Genomic DNA, 14,215 nt, shown 5'->3' with positions numbered 1-14,215 from the left:
GGTGGGCATCTATACATGCAGCAAGACCAAAGAGCACGGACAGTTAGAGATGACGCAAACAGAGTGATTAGTTTGTGTCTTCTTTCCCGCTATTGGTCATACTGCACGCTTCAGTGTAATGTCGCTGTCAATGGTTAAAATGAACTATAGCAGTTAATCGAGTTCTGCTGAGAGGGTCCCCTATTGTCCAGAATGGAACAGAACAATGTCAATTTGATTTGTGTGATAAAGAGATACCCTGCTTTTGGTTACTAGAATAAATTTCTGAACTGAAGTTTATTTTTTATTAACAACAGTTCCCGTGCAGATGAAAGGTGCATGGACAAAATTCGTGTATTCAGCTTGACTAGGTTTGTGACCTTAATTGTAATTGCGAACCAGAATCACAGTATGCATAAATATCACACACATATACAACCACGGGTGATAGCTTGTTTATTCTGACTAAAATTGAAAGGTTGAAATCGACATTATGAACCAACGCAATGTGTATGAGATATGCCATGTAGAGTAGCTATGCTCTAAACTAATCTTCGCAGGTTCGTTCCATTTTACCCAATTTCTTGCCCATGACTGTAGGTTGGTAAATGAAACAACTTCTTCAAACACTCATATTCTGTGTAAGCTTACATTTATTTTTATGCAGTACAAAACAAATTGAAATGTATAATGACTCAAAAGAAAAATAACTAGAAACAAATTCAGCCAAATTATTACCAAACTTACTCACCAATAAACGGATTCTCATTTAAAAGATACATACATACATACATACTTACATATACGCACACACACATATACATATGTACACCCATACATACATACATAAACTCAGGTGTAAATTTTAAAATGAGCGGCTATAAAAGAACAATTCTAATACACTCATTTTGAATATACTACAGAAAGTAACTTACGAGAGAAATCCACCGGCACAGTTATGTCTGAACACGGTGTTTCTCGAACCATCTCGCAAAAGCTTGATGCATAGTTTTCCACTGCTGCCCAGTGACAAGCAGTTTTTATAAAAAACACAAGAATAAAGCCCTTGACAATGTCATGCTAAAGAAAAGGGCTGTGCATCAATATTTTGTACACGTCTGCAATATCGCTCTGTTTATTTACATACCTTGGCTCATTCACAACCCACTAACAAAACATGTTAGGACACCAGGGCTGAAAGTTGGCACAACGCCAGTAAATTCTAGACAATACATGAATAATACAATTATGAGCTACTAAGCTCCTTGGTGCAAACAATGTTTATATTGACAGCTATAGGTGCCATTTCGTTTCCCCAAAACACTTCTCAAAAGTAGAATCAACTTTATTTAGCGAAAAGTTTCTATTCTGGCGCATCGTGGTGGCTCAACGGTGAAAGTGACTCTTTCGGCCAAGAAAACAAAGACCAATTATTTTTCCAGTTCGTGAATTCACCCCATGCTAACATTGAGGCAGCTGGTAAGAGTGCTTTTGGAGAGATGAAACCACCACATTCCCACCAGCTGAGGCCTTGGGTAGCTACTTCACTTGGACAAAAATGATGAAAAACACTCCTCAAGAAGACTTCAAAGTTTGCACATCAACACAGTTCCCATACAGCTGTCTATTAGTCTGCTTGAAAAATATTGAGTTGACTGGTGGGCAAATACTGTACACTATGTGAGGTGATGCTCCAGTGCACTGCATGTATGTCTTGCTGCTGGCCTCAACTGCGATGTTTCTCAGCACATATGTGTAAAATAACAACTAATACTATGCCACTGCAAAGTAATTATGTGTCATTTGCATGAAACAGGGACCACAATAAAAGAACACAACACATGCCTTCACAAAGTTCAAGAAATGTAAATAAATTTCCACAGAGTTTTCACAGTTCAGCTGAGGATAGTAATATTGCTTGTAAACACATTCTTACTTCCTCTAACAAACTATTTTAAGATGCCCGATTCAAAATTAGAGTATACCAGCACTTTTGTAGGGCTAAACAATTGTACAGGCACCTAGAAAAACACAAGTGAATGCATGCTATAGCTACATATAAAAATAAATACTTTTATTTCTAGTCTGAGTAGAGCTGCATAGATGATAAGTCACTTGCATTACATTATGAACAAACCTATCCGAGCAAGGCATACATTTAAAAGGTTACACTTACACAGTCGATAAGTAGACTGTTGAAGGACGGACAGGCAGTGGGATAATACCAAAGCACTAAAATCTACTGTTAAGATATACTAGGAGTAGTGATGATCCTCTTCCTTCCAAATAAAATAATGCACATAGATTCACTTCCCAGAGCTTATACACTCATGGCATCATTGGTGCTATACAAATGAGTGTACACTGAAGGATTACATCGACTAAGTACATGATTACTGCATCCATGGCTTTACTTCTTGTACTACAAAGAATTCAAACACAGTTATCATTGGCGACCATGGATGCTGTGATTTCTGGCATGTAAATGTAGAGGCACGCAGGCACTTAACACACATGTTAAAAACTTCAGCTCAAAAATATTTGCCCACTAACACTACAGCAGCCTTTAAATTAGTGTCATAGTTTGGTATCTTCCATGCAAAATTTAAATAATTTCGAATGCAAGCAAATGAACTGCTGAATTATGCACTGCTAAGAAGTTAAGCAGCAGCTGCTCCTGACATCACAATGTGCTCTTTCTGCTGTTGTAAACTTTGAGCAGGAGAACAGCCACTGGCAGTCCCTTTATTCTTGTTGGTCTTCTGTGCTCTGTTCTTCATACACTGTACATGACCGTGGAGCACCGAACCTCTTTTTACTGCTGGAACTTAGAGAAAAATACAGATCATCATTACAACCATGCTACATGCAAGAGTGTATAGTTGTCAAATATGTGCTCATATTTACAAATATTCTATTTTCAAAAGCCAATGACAAGCCTCAACACATGCACACACAAACAGTGAAGACTGAAAATATATTTATTATGATACAAGAGCAAAACTACAATGTTATAGATGAAGGCATGAAACTTCTGCCAGACATAAAAAGCCAATAAAGTTTCTTCTATTTTGACTTTACACTAGGTGCGAGAAGCAGACCACAAATAAGTTCACTAAGAAACACAAGTTAGACTTCATTACAACACAATAGCCAATGTTCATAACTTTAAGGCTGTCTAACACAGCCAGCTCACCGTACTGCGTATAGGAGCAAATGGGCAGTCTAGAAGACACAAAGAACTCGTGGATTATGAGTGTGCTTGTTGCTGACATCTATTATTATAAATGAAGAAAACCTTTCAAAAATGCACTTCATCAGGGGAAATAATCATACGCAACAAACACAACGGGCTCCTACAGGTGCCACCAACACTCACCATTATTGTTGATACCAGTGTCTTGCCGGATGGATATGCTGCGTCCTGCACAGAACACCAAAGAAGCGCTCCATGACTTGGATTGCATGTGTGCTAGCTCCATCGCTCTGCTGCTGAAATAGGCTAGCCACAGACAGAGAAATGAGAAGCCATGGCTTTGAAACACACTGAACGTCACCTTTAGAGATCAACAATGCATACTTAGGCCAGGTACAATTTGTAGAAAAATATATATCACTATGCAATCGTGGTGAACATGTTCGGCTGAAACACAAGCAACAGCACTGAGAGAGAAAAGGCTACATTAGGTAAAAGATGCAGTTACTGGCCCTATGTCATCTGAGGCTTCTTCAATAGGTCTTTCTCCTTGCAAGTTGTGAACAGCCAGGCAACTTTCACCCACTTGCTATTTCCTTCCAGAGAACTTGATCCACTGAGGGAGTCACAAGCTCGAGAGCTCAATAAGGAATCAAAGTATTTGTGCTCGTTTCAAAGCACAAGCTTTTGAGTCTCAGATTATTGGAGTTTCATTCATAAGCTGCAGGCTTTCAGCTTTCAACATTCTCAATTATCTTGCAATTTAGTTCTATAAATGTTGAATAAGAATTATGTGTAAGAATATTACAGGTATCCACTGAAAGCAACCATGCTTGGGTTTTCAATTTGTCCGCAGTAAGTGGTGTTCACGTAATCGTATGCATTAAAGAAAAACTAACCTTGCAGCCAGCCGTTAGGCAGTTTTGTGCCCTCGAAGCTCCCAAGCAGATCGCAGTCCTTCCAGATGAGGATGCCATGCATGCTTCCACGCCACATCCGCTGAAGGATAACAGTCCCAGCAGTGACATAGGCTTGCATAGTTAAAGAGAACGTGTCCTTCCTATTTTTGTACAGGTGCTCCAAGTAATGATGAGGATTGATGTGCCAGAATGTGCAACAGATGCATCACAGGACCTTAACAAACCAATCTCTGCGATCTGTGAAGAGCCAAAAACGAGATATTTAAAAACAATCATTAAAAGCACTCACTTCTAATACTTATTTGAGGAAGCTATCAATTCGTTAAAGTGACCAAAATCTGCTATAATCACTTTGAAATAAACTGAAGCCTCATGTAAAAGTTACGTACCGCAATATATTTGTCCTACTGAAGTATAGCACTACCACAGTGGTAATCGTCTATAGAACTAATTTTACAAAATAACATAAATTTTTAAGTGCAACCTGGCTCCTGAAAAATAAATTCACATTAACTTTCCAACTATCAATCGTGGTCAATCGACAGGCCCAACCTCATATTCAAACAAGAGCTCACTTGTATCAAATCACAAAAAACTTTTTATGTATTTGCTCCATAATATATGTATGTAAATAACAGTAGTAGTAAATTTTTCATGCTTCAACTTACCATAGAAAAACATTACATCTGATGGGCTTAAAAACTTGCACACGTTATAGAACTGCGTGAATTATATTACCGGTGAAATTTAGTTCTGCAAGGTGAACTCACCGATGGCAGCATTTAGTAGCCGTCAGTGTCATGAGGAACCAAGTACGGCGAACAGGCAAAGGGCATCTGCAGACTAGAAGCTGCCATTGACAGCAATGAAGGGCTGGCCAGGCGTGCACGTCCATTGATAAAGTGTAAGAACTGGCCATGACCGGCTGTTGTCAAGGCTCTAGTGCCGTGCAAAACGATGGCCAGACGAACTCGGAAACCTGTAGTTAGGCGATATTGGCCTACAACTTCATCCAAAGCAAGGCACCGGTGAAATCTTTGCTTTTTCTGGGGGCCGGAGGGAAGCTTGACGTTCACGGGCTCTCGCTGCCACATAGAACTCTCAAGTTGTTACTGAAGAACAGTCTAGGCGCGCTTCCAAGGTAACACGATCCACAACAGAATGTAGCATCTCGCAGCTTTGGTTGATCACATAAAAGCGCTAGGTCTGGGGGCCGGAGGGAAGCTTGACGTTCACGGGCTCTCGCTGCCACATAGAACTCTCAAGTCGTTACCGAGGAACAGTCTAGGCGCGCTTCCAAAGTAACACGATCCACAACAGAATGTAGCATCTCGCAGTTTTGGTTGATCACATCAAAGCGCTAGGACTATGGTTATCACAAAAAGGAGAAGTGACGACTTAACAAACAAAAGCGCCAAGCTGCCCCACCACAACTTCGCAGGGCAAAACAGTTATCAACGCTGTCTTTCAATTTTCGGTCACACGAGCACAGCTTGTTCACAAGTCTTGGAACGTCAACACAGCACCACTGTTCACAACGAACATCGTTTCACTCCCGAACAGTACATTGCTCTCAAGTAAATAGAAGCGTACGGGCTAACTAGTGGCGAAGCAAGAACCGAGCGCGTAGTTCATACGTTTCCGTACGTACTTGGGGTCACTCAAGTAACGTGTCAAAACGCTGTCAATCCGAAATGTCGCACAGCACCCAACTGAGAGACTGGAAAGTCAAGCGAACGAACTGTTACCGGCACACAAACACACATTGCAGGCTTTTCGAGCGCTAGTTGCCGTCGATACATCGACGCCGATCCCCACTTGATAACCACACCAACGCACAGGCCTCGCTGCGCTTCACCGTACACCATTGCACTGCCACAGCTTTCCGCACTGCTTGCACGCACCGAAAGAGCTGCTGTAATCACAACACATCCGGCCAAACGCTGAAGTAACTCGTGCGAGAAGCGTTTGCTGAAAGTCGCACCGACCGATATGCTGTTTACGACGCCATGTTGTTTTCGACAACTGCGCAGCACATAAGAGAGCTCTTAGAAAGTACTTGCACTATTTTCACGGCGTGAAAAAAATTTCTCTTATGTGCGAGGGGGGTGATATGACGAACAGGACAGGCGTGCCAGATGAAAGAATTGTTTTGGTAACGTCACGGAGTGAGCTGATGTAGAGGGTATTGCTTCACAACCAATCACAAGCTGTGCCTGTCGGTCAAGCCGTCGTCTGCTCGCGTTTGTCGTCTGCTTCGATCAGAGCATGCGACAGGGGATTCGCCTTCGCAACGCTATTATTCTCAGGTCAAGTGGTCGCTGCGTCGCACAAAATACATGTCAGTGGCTCGCTCTACCTTTGAATGATGTTCGTGCGCCAAGTTAAATGGCTGGTAATTGACGCAGGGATGAATTCAGCCAAGGGGTGCTCCAGAATCGTGAGGGTTTGCATATTTTCGGTGTCATACAAAGTTACTAGGGTCATTTCATTCCAATTGCTTGCCATAATATCATGGTCCATATCAGTGTCTGAACAGTGAAGCTGAAGATGCATGATTTGTTTGTAGTTCCATGCGTAATCACGCGCACCCCTAATACGCTTTGGTGTACAAAGTACGCTTTGTTCCAGATCGTCCCAAAGTGTATCGACAGCTGTATTTCAGAGATCGCAACCATTGGACAGTTAGAGCCAATGAATATACACTAAAGCACAAACTTTATGAACCACTCACTGAAAACTTCCTCTCATTTTTATTTCCAATAGCGTGCAAAGAATGTGCGCCCATTAACCTCTTTGGTGGTAATTTCCACCTATGAGGCAAGGATCTCGAGTCGCACTTTTAATTGGATGAGATGGGGCGCAACACAACAACATAACAAATAAGGTTGATCCTATGCCATGCGGCGTTCGAATGCACCGACCATTCACGTATCACATTGGTTTTCATCCAACCACAAATCTTTACATGCGTAGTTTTATGCCATTGACACCCAATAGAATTCTTCAATTACTGCGACTTCGAGCTTATTGGACGATGGTGGTTGTCAACACCATCCACTGCGTACAATGAAAACAACACGCGAAGCTCAAAGCGCCGAAAGAAATCAAAACGCACCAGCAGTCATCGGGCAGCCCTTAATGAGCGTGAATTAACTCAAAACCAGCCAGGGCACCAAAGTATACCACCGCGGCAGCAGGTTCTAAGTAGCCACATTGTTTCTAAGAGTGGTCCGGACCACTCTTAGGATTTTCTCTCAGCCATGCTGTTTTTACGCACAATTTCGCTTCGTGAATCCACTTACGAGCACTTTTCGATGACGTAAGCAAATATAGCAACTGCGTCACCATCGCTGACATGTTCCCGGGCAGTCACAGCGCGCTTTATTTGCAGCGGCCGATGTGACAACGATGGCCTCTTACGACGTTTTTTCGTTTCGTGAATCGACTTACGCAACAAAATTTCTCTTGCGCAAAAATGTTTTCGTAAGTGAGTTTTGTGAATCCGGCCCCAGATTCAGCAGTAAGTTTAAAATGCCATTCTCGGAAATGACTAAGTCTGGAATAGGTGGGAGCGATATTAAAAAATCAGGAAGGATGCCGTTATCACAAGTAAAAACAGACTTGAAGTGGTTGTTGAAGGCGGAACAAACTATTTCTTCATTGCATGTTCTTTGGCCGCTTATCGTGAATGAGTCAATCGAGCGAGATGTTGGCGTGATCAGCCTCCAAAATTTCTCGGGTGATGTTTTGTTAAAATTTCGAAGCGATGTTTCGTGGTATCTTTTCTTGTCGCGCGCAATTTGCAGTTTTAGTTCGCCCGACAGGTTAGATATCAGCGGTGTATAAGCAGCTTAATCATGAGATTTCGCTCTTTTGTTTTTTATTCGTTTAAAATTTCGCTGTAAATGTAGCGTTTCTCTTGTAATCCAGGGGTTCCGGCATTCAGTTTTTTTAACAATCTTCGGTATGAAACGCTCCACGCATTCAAAGACAATATCTTCAAAAGTAAGCCACAGATCATTCACACTGCTACCCGCGTGTTTAAAATCATCGTAATGAAAATCAAAGATATCCAGAATGTATTCATCGTCAGCTCGGGAAAAATTCGGAAAGGAAATTTTTGTACAGCAGCGATCAACACACACATCTAAAAAAGTTAGCAAAACTGCCCTGTGATCCAAAATACCACTGATGACTTCACATATTGCCGTGTTTTGGATTGAGCCACTCAAAAAGAATAAGTCCAAGATAGATTTTGAACCATTTAGTTCTCTAGTGCATTCTTTAACAACCTGCAGTAAATAGAACGAAAAAACAATATCTAGCATTTCGTGATTAGCATTGCTAGTAGAATGAGAAGAAAAATTTTCCCAGTCAATATTAGGCAAGTTAAAATCTCCTGACAAGATGAGTTTGTCATGTGACTTTATATTTTGCCGCAAGTAGGTTCTAAGCTTATGCAGAACACTATCAGAAGAGTTCGGGGGACGATAAACCGCACCTCTAACATAAATAACTTTGCCTATATAGACTTTGCAAAATATGCCCTCAACTTCTAATATATCAGGCAATTGTTGCGGATGTAATGAGTTCTTGAAAAGTATCGCAACTCCTCCTCCTCTTCGGTCGCGGTCCTTGCGGAACATGTTATAGCCTTTTGGGACAAATTCGCTATCAAAAATTTCACTGCTTAACCACGTTTCAGTAAGTACGGCTACATCGGCATCGTGCGACAGTATGAGACCCTCAAGCTGGACTGATTTGTTGACAATGCTGCGGCAATTTACGTTTAAGATAATGAAAGGCGATTTCGTTTTGTTATGAAGTCATTCGGACTTTCCGGAAACTTTGTAACGCTTGCCTTTTTTTTCATCCAATCTGTATATTTTCTTGTCAATGCTTAGCTTATCAAAAATCATTTTAACCTTACTACCAGCTTCTCTTTCTTCTGCAGAACTCTACCAGAGCTTTTTTCGAATTTCCCGCACTTAGAAAAATCTTCCGAGACCGAAAACGGTGTTCCTTTTAATTTTGGACACGACTTCAAAATCTCTACCTTGTCACGATAATCTAGGAGCTTAATTATAACCGGGCGAGCTTTCTCGTTCTTTTTGCCAAGTCTGTGGCACCTTTCGATACTGCTCACCGAGAGTTTAAGCTTCTCTTCGAAAACATTCGTTTTTTTCTTCTCGACAAGTTTTTCGGGTGTTTCAGACGGGTCTTCATCGATACCGTACAGAACCAAGTTATTTTTTCTACTCCTATTTTCTAAATCGTCAACCTTTCCCAAAAGATACGACACGTTTTTTTCTAGTCTCACTACAGTATCCTTTAGTGCACACATATCTGTTTTCAAAGCATTTATTGCAGACAGCTGAACTTCAAGACCATTTAAACGCTCTGTAACTGACGTGATATCTGCCTCAAGTTTCGTTTGCTTACTCATAATTTCATTGATAGATGCTGTCGTAGCAGTTTGACCAGAAAGAAGTTTAGCCAACATTTCCTTCTCGCCGGGGCCAGGGTTTGATTCAACGTCTCCGCAAATCAACAAGTTCTTAGCAAAAGTGCACACATCGAAATGTAAATTGAGAACACACAGTGGGCACGGCAGCAGAAAAAAAAAGTGGTCATCGCTACGGTAACATTTGCCATAAGAATAGGGACTAACCTGCAGCGTACAAAGAAATGGAATATCTAGAATTCAATATAAAAAAATCACAAAAAAATCCGAAAACGACCAACGAACCGTTCAAGCGTGGTGCAGTAAATACTCACTTGAAAATTGAAACATAGTATTTATTGTGTTGGTTTAAAATATTGAAAAAGAGTAGCCTGCTTTTTGTTGGCCATGGCGTGTTTGATGACTGCGTCCTCAATATAGACCAGGCGATCCATAAATGATAGGCCGGTGCCTTCAATTTCGCTGCAGCGGCGGCGCATAAGGCAGCTACGACCTCAGCTGATGTCGGGAGCGGGGCACCATCAGCGCTTGCGAAATCCACCTCGTCAGAGTTTTTATTTGGCTGCTCAGCAGTAGCTTCGGCGACAATCTCCACATCCGTGAGCTCCGCCGTGAGCTCCGCCGTTCGGAGTATGGCCTGTCGCAGGCCCAACTCCGAACGCACGAACACTGCGAGCACAACGACCGATGCCTGCCGATGCTACGGGGGAGGAACTTGCAACAAGTGCGCAGTGTGCCGTTGACACCATAGAGACTGCAACGACTGCAAGCTGCAAGGCTGCGGCGTGAGTCCGGGTGTAAAGCGCGCACATGGCGCGCCCATGCCGGCTGGCCTGACTGCTTTCTCTTTCCCGGCAGCAGTGCGGGCCGCGTCCGAGGCAGTCGTCTGCGTCCTTTCCCTCCTATACTTTCCTCCTCAATTTTTACCTCCCACTCTCTGTTCCCCCGCGCGAAGCCGGGTCGGTGCCTTCGTATTGAAAGAAAATAACAGCTCCACGCTTTTCTCTTCACTTTCCTCATTCAAGAACCTCTACCGCAAGGCTGCGGCGCGCCTACGCCGCTACGTTAAAGTGGCGGTCTCGGCGCCATCGATGTGTGTAGCATTCGTAAACGCCCACCGCTCTACCGCTACTTTCGAGAGTTGCGGGAAAGCTCGCCGCCTGTAAATGGAGCGCGGGCGGTTTGGGGTGGCTGAGTTCGATATATCCACGATATGTCAAACTTTGTTCGAAATAAAACATCAATAATGCATGCAATTTCCTGCGTGATATAGGAACCGTTCGATATAGGCAATAATTCGATATATCTGTGTTCGATTTATTGAGGTTTGACAGTCATTTGTTTCAATCTCCTTTTCGTTCTGCGCACGCCCTCTCAACCTTTTGCTATCGCGTTCACTGCTTCGCCTTTCCGGCAAAGCTGTGACTTTTTTTGCTTTGTTTTCCTTCAACGAACACTGCACGTCACCCACTTTCCTGAACGACACAATGTCGAGGTTTAGGTAGATTATGACATATTCCAAAGACCATTACATCTACGCACACCAGGATGTTCAAATAGGCCAACGACCGTGTCATTTGGGTATGTAAAGCTATGCCTTTCAATACGTGGCTTCTTTTGTCAAGAGAAAAGCGAGTGATTCCTAGGTGACAATAAAGTTTATTTGTAAATTCCCTACCTAGTCACGTCACATGTCTGACACGTTTGCAAGAGCCTCGACTACCATCGGCAGCATTTCCTGACCACGCTCAAAAAATGTTCCAAGGACGCTGTGAGAAAATTATAAATGAACAAACATACGCAAGTTTCTAAAGAGTTCTTATAGGCAATAGCATTATAAAACAGACTAGAAAAGAAGAGTGAACTTATAGCATATTTCAAAGTTGTAAAATCAATGGGCAAAGCAAAAGAAAAAATGGCATAATGAATAACTCAGCTTCTGAACACTAAACGAATTTAGCCAAACACAACGTTTGTATAATAGACCACAAAACGCTTATGCAAAGTTGCACATGACAAGATTTTCTTGTGCACACATGTGACATTTTCAATTCGAATGCGGCTGCTCAGATTTGTGCTCACACATCAGCGCAAACACATTTTCTTAAACATATACCAAAGGCATATTCAACTGTTTGAACAAAAAGATTATAATGGAATGTGATCAAATGCAGCCCCTTCGTTTTACTTCCTGCTGAAAAATGTTGTACTGGTGGTAATGCTTAAGTCAAGATGTCACTGATACACCTACTCCTCTTATCTTTTCTAGCAAACAATAGTTTAGCAGCGGCAAGCCACAAAAAAAGTCGGAAGTGCCATTACAAAAAGAACGTAAAAAGGGGAATTTAGCCCCTATTTTTCATCAGGCCCTACAAATTAATCAAGCAGACAATTAGGTCTAATAAATCATCGATTTCCTCAATTTTTATTTATCGACATTGAAGTGAATTGAAAATTGAAGTGAATAATAGCGGACAAAAAAGCAGCCTCGCCATTATTAAGAGTCATATTCCAAAACTTGTGGCTTCAGATCCTTTTGATGAAGAGGGTGATTTTTCACCCATTGCTACGCTCCTCACAAAATAGTATTACTGCAGCTGTGCACTGCATGCATGCACACACACTATTACAAAGAAACCACGCACTCTGACCCGCCACCCCTCCAACTACCACAAACTAAAATCCTTGTTAATACTCTGTTTTTGCCTCGCCACGGTGGTCTAGTGGTTAAGGTACTCTGCTGCTGACCCGCAGGTCACAGGATCGAATCCCGGCTGTGGCAGCTGCATGTCCGAGAGAGGCGGAAATGTTGTTGGCCTGTGTACTCAGATTTGGGTGCACGTTAAAGAACCGCAGGTGGTCTAAATTTGCGGAGGCTTCCACTACGGCGTCTCTCATATTCATAAGGTGGTTTTGGGACGTTAAACCCCACAAATCAATCAATAATCTCTTTCGAAAGCAGGCTGGTGCAACTATGGCCCTATAGGTTCAAAGTCAATGGCACTTATTGTCAAAAAATTTTAAAGTGAATTCAAATGCCGGCAGGACTTGTACAGTACTAAGATGCAAACTGCAAAAGAAAACTACATTAGGTATAGAATTTTCTTAAAGCACTTATAAATTCAAGACACTAAAAAAGAAAGAAGAATAACTTAAGTGCAGAGGCCTTACTTTGCAGCAGTACGGATTTCCTTTGAGTAGTCGTTTCATGCCACAGCAGCACTGAGATCCAATGAAACCAAGGTGAAGGCAGGTTACATGTGGTAAAAGAGGTCTATTTGTTCCTTTTTACACATTCAAATTTAAAATTGATGTTGAAACAAATTTTAGAACTGTACCATGTTTGATTACTCTACGAATAACATGATTGCAACAAATTCTTGATCATTCACACAGAACAATTCAAATGGCAAATGCTCATAACTAGCTGAACAGGGGTGCATAAACCAATTTTAAGCACAATTAGGAGCCTACAAAACTTTAAGTGTTTTTATTGCCCTCACACTGGTATTGGAAAACTGAAATTAGAAAAGGGGCCTCAACTAATGTAGCCATGAACAGTAAAAGCTTCCTTTCATTGAAAAAAAAAACTCGGCGTTGTCCGTGCACCTCGAACGTTTCTTCAGGGCAACAAAGAGTAACAGAGATTATAACACCTCCTGTTCAAGCTCGGGGTCATGCTTGCTTTGACCAACGTGCCATGCTTTGACAACACAGTGAGAAGGTTTGTGAACAATGGTATTCGCCAAGTGCCGGTCAGAGTACTGTGCTAGTCTGCAAATCTTCTCAAATGTCGACAATACTCGTTTCACTCATGGCCCATCACACAAAAATGTGAAAGGTCTCCACCATACTAGTGCCAATGTCACGAGGTGCTGAAAACTCGGACGAGCACTAAAGCTTACTTTAAAACTCAATTAGGACATTGTAAAGGCCATGATCGTCCCTCACAATTGGCCAGAAGTTGGCACAGATTCCGGACTACCAAACGACACAAGCATCTTGAGTTTTAGAATTTCGTGCCAGGGGTCCCTTAAAGGTGGTAATTTTGTCCTCTCCAGTCCGATTGCCCAGCCAGAATGAATAAGTGCAATTAGAAACTGCATGTAAAAAATAAAAGAATTTTCATCCTAAATTCTGTTTCACACACAGTCTGTACTTTAGATGAGAAATTCATGAACACTTCTGGAGCCAGCGTTTCAACAATCAGACTTGTCTTTTTTAATGCTGCAGCAAGACTAAAAGCACACTTGTTGAACTGTCGCCTCTAGCCGCACCTCACAATCACAAATTTGTCATCTCGCCGAGCTTCTATCTTCCCCTGAACTTCAGCCAGTACTTTAGAGAGTTCACCATTGATTGATTGATATGAGGGGTTTAATGTCCCGAAACCACCATATGATTATGATAGACGCCGTGGTAGAGGGCTCCGGAAATTTTGACCACGTGGGGTTCTTTAAGGTGCACCTAAATCTGAGCAGACGGGCCTACAACGTTTCCGCCTCCATCGGAAATGCAGCCGCCGACCCCGGGATACGAACCCGCGACCTGCGGGTCAGCAGCCGAGTACCGTAGCCACTAGACCACTGCGGCGGCGCAGTGAGTTCCCCATTCCCGGTGTAGTACTCTAAAGGTATCTTGCACACACCACTG

The 14,215-nt window shown here is 42.3% G+C and overlaps 1 long non-coding RNA gene across 1 annotated transcript; it reads right to left on the bottom strand.

The window, feature by feature from the left end:
- Positions 1 to 499: 499 nt before the first annotated feature.
- Positions 500 to 6,224, bottom strand: LOC142769346 (uncharacterized). The gene is made up of 3 exons (XR_012885786.1): positions 4,866 to 6,224; positions 4,075 to 4,332; positions 500 to 3,403 (listed from the first exon to the last, which is right to left on the bottom strand). It is a non-coding gene; the product is annotated as an uncharacterized LOC142769346 (long non-coding RNA).
- Positions 6,225 to 14,215: the final 7,991 nt, after the last annotated feature.

Source organism: Rhipicephalus microplus, chromosome 8, assembly GCF_043290135.1.
Source record: "Rhipicephalus microplus isolate Deutch F79 chromosome 8, USDA_Rmic, whole genome shotgun sequence".
Classification (NCBI taxonomy): Eukaryota; Metazoa; Arthropoda; class Arachnida; order Ixodida; family Ixodidae; genus Rhipicephalus; species Rhipicephalus microplus.
Note: the sequence above shows the minus strand (reverse complement) of the source record. Positions and strands in the feature narration are given on the sequence as shown.